The following is a 10,007-nucleotide window of genomic DNA, read 5'->3' as shown; positions in this document are numbered from 1 at the left end:
CGAGCTTCTTGAAACTGACAGCAGGTAAAGAAAAAGAATAAAAAATAGATGGCACAAAAGATGGTATGTGAGACTTTTAAAATGTATCGTGTCATTACGATTGGGAATATGCGACGCTTGAATATAAAAGCACCACGAATGCATCTGTATGTCGGCATTTTGCTTCAGCAGCGGAAAGCAGCAGGCAAGAAATCATCCTCCATCCTGGACAGGATGTCTGTCTTTCTTCCCCGGCACTTATAGGGCTTTAATATGAAAGAAATACAGTAAATGTGATGTAGTGCTGGTGACACATTTAATACATTAAAAAACAGAAAAGAACAGGATGACAGTAGTCTGGAGATGTACTTTGGCTCTAATGGGGGAATCCAGCTAGAAATAAAGTAAAAGACATTTAAGTTTTAGTTTGCAGTAACTTAAGTAATAAAAAAGTTAAACGAATATTATTGCATATTCATTTTAGAAGCTTCTAAAGTAAAGGATTATGAGAGAATTGGAACAGCTCATTCATTTCAGACCTTTGACTAATAATGACTATTCTACATTTAAGATCTGTATCCTTGCAAAACCCTCATTTCCATATCAGGCTATAAACATTTACTTAGATTTATGCTATAAATAAATGACAGTACCCACTTTTCTACTCATATATAATTACTAATAGTTGTTTCTTGTTTAAGCAAACTATCATGTCATTTTCTATCCTGTGTCACAATAACAGACCACAGACATCAAAAAGGTTTGGGGGCAGCCACCTGTATATCATGCCTTGGCTGCAAATGGGTATTTTGGGTGAGTTGTTCACAGGTTGGAGTCCAAAACAGAACTGATTTAAGAGTGCAAATATGGCAGCTTTAAAGGCCGGGACAGGAAGTGACATCAGTGGGACCAGAACCGGAACTTACCTCATTGGGATCGGAAGTGACACCATCAATGGCGTCAGAACCTGAAAGTGATGTCTGCTGGACCGGAAGTGACATCATCAATAGCCGGCGGTACAGGAAGTGATGTCATCAATGGTGCTGGGACCTAGCGGGATTTCCCGTGGATGGTCTGCAGAGGATTGAGAGAGAAAGTCAGTGCAGCTCGCCACCCCCTGGTCTGGCGTGGTACTGCTGTTATTGTGCTGCCTCCCAATCACACATCAGTGACACCTGATTAATTCAACCCAGCTAGCATAGAGTACAAGGCAGGAACAAACCCTGGACAGGGCACCAGGCTATCACAGGGCGAACACACACACACACACACACACACACAAACACATGAATGCAGACACACACACGCACAAACACATGAATGTACACACACATACGCACACACACAAACACACACAAACACATGAATGTACACACACACACACAAACACACACAAACACATGAATGCACACACACACACACACACACAAACACATGAATGTACACACACACACACAAACACACACAAACACATGAATACACACACACACACACAAACACATGAATACACACAGACATACACACTCACACACACAAGCACACAATTGGGCCAATTTAGCTTCGTCAATACACCTGCCCTCATTGTCTTAGGACAGCGGGAGGAAACCCACACAGACACAGGGAGAACATGCACAATCCAGGAACTGGGACATGAACCCTGGCGTCCGTACTGTGAGGCAGCAGTCTTATCACTGTACCACCGTGCCACCCCTTTTACTGTAACAAAATTAATTGATTAATTGAATCATTCATGTCAATCACCCCCATTTCAGGACACAATAATGTTTGGACACTTGGCATCACAGATGCTTGAGATTCCTCAGGTGTGTTTCATGGCTTCATAAAGTACCTCAGACCTCTTTGTGGTCTGTAGGTTCCATTATTCAACAGCTGTGCCAATGAAATTCAAAGAAGCCATTATGAGATTTAAAAACAAGAATAAAAATATTATAGATATGTGTACAACCTTTGGATGACCAAAATCAAGCGTCTGGAATATCATGAAGAAGAAAGAAGGCACTGGTGAGCTCAGCAAAGGGACTGGTAGGCCAAGGAAGACCTCCACTACTGATGACAGAAGAATCTTCACTGTGGTCAAGAAAAAGAGCCAAACGCCTGTCCGACAGACCAGACACAGTCTTAAGGGGGCTGATGTGTGTGTGTCAGAGACGACTATCAGCAGAAGACTTCATGAACAGAAATACCGAGGTCACACTGAAAGATGCAGACCACTAGTTACCACAGAAATGGGATGGCCAGATTACAGTTTGTGAAAAATAACTTAAAAGAGCCTGCAGAATTCTGGGTAAACGTCTTGTGGACAAGTGAGACAAAGATGTACCTCATCAGAGTGATGGGGAGAGCAAAGTGTGGAGACGACAAGGAACTGCCTGAGATCCAAAGCAGACCACCTCATCTGTTAAACATGGTGGTGCTGGGGGGTGTTATGGCCTGGGCATGTATGGCTGGCACAGGTCCTGGCACACTTCTCTTCCCTAATGATGGGACTGCTGACGCCAGTGGCACAATGAATTCTGAGGTGTGTAGAATCATCTGATCTGCACAAGCTCCAGTAAATGCCACCAAGTGGACGGTGCTTCATTGTACAATGAGATAAAGATCCCAAACTTACTGCTAAGGCCACACAGAGTTTTTCAAAGTTAAAAAATGGAAAATTCTTGAATGGCCAAGCCAGCCACCTGATTTAAATCCAGTTGAGCAGGCCTTCCATATGCTGAAGAGAAAACGTAAAGGGACAGTCCTCAAAACAAGCAGAGGCTGAAGATGGCTGCATTAGGGGCTTGACAGAGCATCGCCAGAGAAGACCCACAGCACCTGGCGATGTCAATGAATTGCAGACTTCAAGCAGTCATTGCATGTGAGGAATATGCAACAAAATCCTAAATATGACACCGGCTTTAATAAACCTGCCATTGCTGTCTCCAAACATTATGGTGCCCTGAAATGGGGGGACCGTGTAGAAAAAGTGTTGTCATTTCTACACGCTGTGACCAAAATGTCCACAAATTCCCTTAATTGAAAGTCTACAATGCACACTCTATTAATAACGATGTCTGAATTGTTTAATTTGTCATTTTAAACAATGGAGCAGAGGGGGAAATCCAGGAAAAATGTGACTTTGTTCCAAACATTACGGAAGACACTGTATATTAGTTTTCCACATTAAATTCTGTTCTAAAGTGAAACATATTTTATACATTTAAAAAAAATAATAACTAGCCCATACTCTTGTGTTTTATAATGGAGCTTTTGGGGAGCTGGAGTCCCATTATAAAGAAAAACCTTATAGCTCACTGTATATGTCCAATCCAAATCAATCCCAAAATATTATCGAGTATTGTTCTACATCAAGAGCACACACATAATCACTACACCAGTGGTTCTCAAACTGTGGGGCGGGTGCAAAGATGTGAAAAAAAGAAAACAAGAATCAAAAATATGAAAAATACATAACTTAAACTACACTCTGCTACTATAAAAATAAATATAGAGTTAGATAAATGTCGATAAAAGTTAAGTAGGTATAATAAAATATGCATCTATGATATATCATTAATTAAAAAAGAACAAATTGGTATTAGTGGGCTCCTTTCAAAAAAACGTTAGGGGGGCGCAATTAAAACTGTTATGAAAACTCGGGTCACAAATACTTAAAGGTTGAGAAATGCTGCCCTACACATACATTTTAAGAAGGAAAAAGAGCAGAAAGGTACACTATTGTTGTGAGGTTCAGCCATTTTGTAACAGGACACTGGCTGTGCGCTTTACTCCTCCACTCGTCTTCCTTTACTGCACCTTTTATGGCCAGGGGTATAACATTCACTTTGGGAAGCCATGCCAAGTGCTGTTATTGATGATGAATATCAATGCCCAGATGTGAATTGTTGTCTCTGTGCTGGACAGCAGGGGGGGAGCGACGTCAGTCCTGGAGGGCCGCACTGGCTGCAGGTTTTTGTTCCAACCCAATTGCTTACTACTAGTAGCAGGTCTTATTTAATTTCATGCTTTGTTAGTGTTTTAACGCTCTAATGTCTGGTCATTCATGTATCATAGATACACAAGGTGCAAAGCGGGAACAATACCTGGACAGGATGCCAGTCCATCACAGGGTGAATAAACGCACTTTAGCAATTTCATAACTACAGCCACGCGGCCACTTTAAACAGAGGAGCAGGCCAGAGATGTATCCTTATTTCAGGAAAATACAGTAGGACCAAGAATCTGTGATAAAATGCATAATTGTCAATTGTCAGAAGCATGTATTAGAGACATGGAAGGCAAGTTTTCTTACCTTACAACTTTTGTTACTTTGCTACTGCATTTTTATCACTCTTTCATTTAATATTGTTTTTTATCAGTATGCTGCTGCTGGAGTATGTGAATTTCCCCCTTGGGATTAATAAAGTATCACTGTTTTGGGTTTAATGCACATCTTCTTTTACTGTAAAAACGGCAATTTTGATAGCAGTGATATGTATTTTCTTTCTTTCTTTCTTTTTCTTTCTTATACGCATTCATTCAGAAATGCATGAGTTCCTTTTGCCTCTTTGCGTCACACGTTTACTTACCTCAGCTGCGCACATGCATTGAGCTCATATTCGGGAAGAGAAGAGTCGGGTCTGCAGTTAGCGATGATCTGAGGAGAACTTGGAGTGCTCATCATAAACATGACACATCCCAGCGTAAACAGTTCAGTACACTCACATGGAGGAAAGGGCTGGACAGTTTGCACAAATGACTGTGTTTCCTACGGTCTTTCGTTATCTACCTGCTTATGTCTCAAATAGCATCTTTCTTATTATGCCTTTCATATCTATCTATCTATCTATCTATCTATCTATCTATCTATCTATCTATTATATAGTGCCTTTCACATATCTATCTATCTATCTATCTATCTATCTATCTATCTATCTATCTATCTAAGTGGACGTATTCGGTAAGTTTTATGGCTTTTCTTCACAATGGGACCCCCATTCCCAATTCCCTTCACCTCCATTATAAAGGGTAAGAGTTGAGTTATTTATTTGTTTTAATTAATAAAATGTGGCAAATTAATATATAGAAATAAATTCGACTTGAAAAATACCGAGCTTATCCTTTAAATCATTGCTGTAGAAGTGAACGTCGCTGCTGTGGGAGTCGGCGCTCTCTCCAAGGTGCTGAACTCGTGTGTCTATACAGGCTCTGAAAATTCCGTGCCCATGTTTTGCAGTATTCCGCTTTCCCGCATTTCATTCTCTCTCTCTCTCTCTCTCTCTCTCTCTCTCTCTCTCTCTCTCTCTCTCTCTCTCCCGGGATCTCAGCGGACCGCTGCGTGCTGCAGCATCACTGGCCGCCTGCCTCACACAGACAGTCTCCGCGTTGCAAACGTGAATGAGTACCAATGGGGATCACTATGGACCGTGGCTCTGTCATCTCAGCTGGCTGTATCTAACCTAAAATGTTAGAAATAAATGGAATTGAGGGGGAAATTAAAGTACAGGAGAAAACAAGCGCATCCGCTATCTGTACAGAACATTTTTGTTATTAATATCACGTGTGCTCAACCCACTGTCAATATTCCGGATGTTATCCGTCACTCGGATCGCAATGAACGTCTGCCTTGAATCTGAAACCAAATAAACACCCAGGTAAGTGTGCGGTGCTTATATACTACGTGTTTTTTTCTGGTTTACATCAGCCTGTTTTGAAGGATATCTAGATCCTGCGTATGAAAGCAGAAGCTATTCTATATAAGGAGCCTCTTCCGTTTGTGGCATAATGTATGTGCCTGTGAATGTGCGTATGTTGTAGACTGAAATGGAATAAAGGCAGAATGCAGCATTAACTGGTATGTGCTATGGCAGAAGAACTGGGCAGTGATGTTTGGAAGGAAAACACAGCTGGCCACGGCCAAAAATGGATTTATGCATAACGGACCTCAGTTAAGGACAGTAAGCGGGAGACAAAGGCAATCAGACCACAAGCATCAGTCGCACCGAGTCCTTGAAATGTACCCGATACTGTACATATTTATTTATTTATTTATTTTGCTGGATGACGGCTGACGGTTTGTTTGTGTTGCTATTACATCCTGAAGCATCCCAAGCATCCCAACCCCCCCAACTCTCTGCCTTCCTTTCTGCCCAAATTAACAGACCCCCGTAAGGACTACACACACAGCCTCCCAATGATTAAAGGCACTCATGACATTTGTATAGGCGCACTACAGGACACAAATGTACACGTCTGAATGAAGCCGAAAGCGGCGGCCGCGTGTTTCGACAGCTTTATGTAAGATGATCTTATTGAGTAAGTAACGGGATAAACTTCGGGAATCTTGCCGGAAGTAATTAAGCATTTCTCATTTGATCATTCTACAGGACAAAGATACTTCTGAAAGGAGCTATATAGATAGATAAGGGGCGAATAATACTATAATATGTATCGAATATACAGTATGAACAGTTTATCTGCAACCTTGGTATTTTTTTATACAGCAATGCATAATTAAAGGAACATTTAGAAAATAAACAAGCATGTCACCGTTTTTGGTTTAATGCACATCTTCTGTTACCGTAAAAACGGCAATTTTGATAGCAGTGATATGTATTTTCTTTCTTTCTTTCTTTCTTTCTTTCTTTCTTTCTTTCTTTCTTTCTTATACGCATTCATTCAGAAATGCATGAGTTCCTTTTGCCTCTTTGCGTCACACGTTTACTTACCTCAGCTGCGCACATGCATTGAGCTCATATTCGGGAAGAGAAGAGTCGGGTCTGCAGTTAGCGATGATCTGAGGAGAACTTGGAGTGCTCATCATAAACATGACACATCCCAGCGTAAACAGTTCAGTACACTCACATGGAGGAAAGGGCTGGACAGTTTGCACAAATGACTGTGTTTCCTACGGTCTTTCGTTATCTACCTGCTTATGTCTCAAATAGCATCTTTCTTATTATGCCTTTCATATCTATCTATCTATCTATCTATCTATCTATCTATCTATCTATCTATCTATCTATCTATCTATCTATCTATCTATCTAGTTGGATTAACCACTGGCGCTTTGCTAATGTTCATGGTGCTCATAAATAACAGATTGAAGACTGAATTTGCATATTATAAATTAATGAAACATACATATTTAAAGATATTTGGGATCTAAGCAATGTTTTATGTTATATAGAAAAGCCTGGAAATTTAAATTATTTTATACTCGGTATAGACACCTGTTAATATGCTATGATGGTAATATAAAGTAATTGCAAACAAATGTATATTCATAATCTATCTATCTATCTATCTATCTATCTATCTATCTATCTATCTATCTATCTATCTATCTATCTATCTATCTATCTATCTATCTATCTATTATATAGTGCCTTTCACATATCTATCTATCTATCTATTATATAGTACCTTTCACATATCTATCTAACTAACCATTTAACCATTTTATAGTACCTTTCATATCTATCTAAAGATCCTTTTATACTATCATGTCTATCTCTTTACACTGTGCCTTTCGTATCTAAATTTTTCTTTATAGTGCCTTTCATATCTATCTATCTATCTATCTATCTATCTATCTATCTATCTATCTATCTATCTATCTATCTATCTATCATATAGTGTCTTTATAAGCAGACGGCGCCTTGGTCTTTAAAATGACGTGCCTTTCCACCGTAAAGCGCTGCGCACTTAAAGCTCGCCATCCAAACACAAACGCCCCCCGTGCTGAAGCTGATGCCCGCTCATCTATCATGGCTCAGATTGTTTGCCCTTGCAGTAGCCTTGGTTGCAGCCTGCAAGGAAGGACGCTTTTAATATATGAAGGGAGCCGATTTAAACAGCGGGCTGGTGGTAACGCCGAACTCTCTCTCTCTCTCTCTCTCTCTCTCTCTCTCTCTCTCTCTCTCTCTCTCTCGTAAACGACAACCTCCAAATTGCGACCTTTACAAGACGAAGACGAGAATCTGTTTGTACGGAGGGGGTCGGCTGAGTGGGGGACCCCAGCCGGCTTGATAACATGTGGCCAGCGCCGCGCGGCTGTCAGCACAAGTCGCTGAGGTGTCACGGCGCTCTGACTTAGCGGCGCCAGCTCAAGTACTGTACAGAGGAATCTCGAGGCGGATGATGAGTCAGATGGAGTTGTTTTATAGACGCCGTTGGACTTGACAATGTAAAGAAAAAGAAAGTGCGGCTCCTCTTGTTGTGAGCATAACGTGTGTGAAAATACTCCGAGCGAAAGAACGGCAGGCAGGCAGGCAGGAGATGGATGTGCAGCTGAGAGCTGTGAGGTATCGTGAAGGCCGGCAGAGTACGCGGGTCAATTTAAATGTTGTCGGTCACGCGATTACTTGTGAGCTAACTGGGTTAAAACCTTGATCTTGGTCTTAACCTTATGACCTGACATGTTCTGGAAAGTCAAAAAGTGTTAGGTAACAAAATGGACATTTTATTTGCATTTCATTTTAGGACTGTAGGTCTGCGAGCTCATGTAACAAATTGGAATAACACACATACAACTCACATACATTCATGTTTGAACCCTGCTGTCTTAGTGCTGCATTGTAGGGAGCTCAAGACACTTCAGCGGCATCTACAAGCGGGTTGTGTATCTGAGGTGCCAGTACAGGGCAGGACACATTCATCCACAAAGAGCAGAGTCAGAAACCACTGGTCTTTGTAATGTGGTGGGCCGGGAGTTACATTGGTGGGAGAGTCCACAGACCCCATAAAAACAGTGAATTGCGCTCAGGTCCTGGAAGTGTGAGACCACTGCACCAAACACCGCACCCACCCAGCAGGAAAACAGAGATGACCAGAAGTTTGGTTGTGGTCAGACTTTGGAGGGTTTGCTAATTTTGAAGCACAGAGTTGTGAATCTGTTGAAGTTAGTGTTGTAAAATTCATAATTAGGCCTAAGGATATCTAAACCGTACGAGCAGAAGATGAGGAAAGAATTCTACTGATCACAAGTAAACGTCACATACGGCAGATGAAGAAAGTGTTCAAGTTAAAAACAAAATATGCTCATGGGGTATGAATGGATAAATGAAGAGCACGCGCTGGGACCACCTCCAGTATTATAGATGCTGGATTGATACTCAAGATCCCAATGTATTGTTATGTCTTATAGTAAACTGAGGTCTCCCTACCACTATTAATTTGATTAAGGAGCATAATGGAGATAAAAGGAAAATACATTGTCTCACAATATAAATATATTTAAATGATATATATCGCATTTTACATCTTTGCAATTACAGCCAGAAATAGTACCTTATTTCTATTGTGCCTTATAGATCAATCGCTAAATTTATCATATACTATCTTTCATATCATTTATTCAGTGCCTTTCATATCTCTATGTATCATTCATCATTTTTCCTATCTGTCTTCTCCAGTGCTTTTCAAATTCATCTATCTGTTTTTCTACTATTATAGAATGCTTTTCACATCTTTCTCTTTAACAATAGATTCTACATTCTAATCTATCAATAGATTCTATAGAATCGTTCATATGCATTATATAGTGCCTTTCAGCTCTATCTATTGTGGATACATGAGGGCGTCACTAAGCCCCAAACCCAAGACACAGCAATACCCCACACGTTATTGGAATAAAATAACAGATATTTATTCACACAAGGCACTTCTTTAAAGGCCAGCTGCACATGCACAATGAATTCACACAATTCTACAAAAAACAAACAATTCTTCCTCCTCTCTGCCTCCACTGAGTGTTGCCCGCTGAGCCCCGACTCTGTGATGCAGCAAACTCCTTTTTTATGCCGGACCTGGGAATGCTTCTGGTGGGACGCCATGTCTTCGAGGAAGCACTTCAATGCCATTAAAGGAATTGCCTACCATGGCCTAGTCATTCTGGCCCCCTAATCAACCCCTGTATCTAATTGGCCATTTCTCTCACCGCTTAACCACCTAATAGCTAATGTGTGGTGAGTGTACTGGCACAAAAATGGCTGCTGTCGCGTCATCCAGATGGATGCTGCACATTA

At 40.9% G+C, this 10,007-nt stretch overlaps 2 long non-coding RNA genes across 2 annotated transcripts in view; one reads left to right on the top strand and one right to left on the bottom strand.

The window, feature by feature from the left end:
- Positions 1 to 285: 285 nt before the first annotated feature.
- LOC120514698 lies at positions 286 to 4,664 on the bottom strand. Its single transcript, XR_005630504.1, has 3 exons — positions 4,569 to 4,664; positions 906 to 1,053; positions 286 to 372 (listed from the first exon to the last, which is right to left on the bottom strand). It is a non-coding gene; the product is annotated as an uncharacterized LOC120514698 (long non-coding RNA).
- A 681-nt stretch (positions 4,665 to 5,345) lies between these two features.
- Positions 5,346 to 10,007, top strand: part of LOC120515043 — a 551,425-nt gene continuing 546,763 nt past the window's right edge. The window contains exon 1 of the long non-coding RNA XR_005630571.1: positions 5,346 to 5,633. This is a non-coding gene — a long non-coding RNA (uncharacterized LOC120515043). The remainder of the gene's footprint in view (positions 5,634 to 10,007) is intronic.

Source organism: Polypterus senegalus, chromosome 14, assembly GCF_016835505.1.
Source record: "Polypterus senegalus isolate Bchr_013 chromosome 14, ASM1683550v1, whole genome shotgun sequence".
In the NCBI taxonomy this organism is placed as follows: Eukaryota; Metazoa; Chordata; class Cladistia; order Polypteriformes; family Polypteridae; genus Polypterus; species Polypterus senegalus.
Note: the sequence above shows the minus strand (reverse complement) of the source record. Positions and strands in the feature narration are given on the sequence as shown.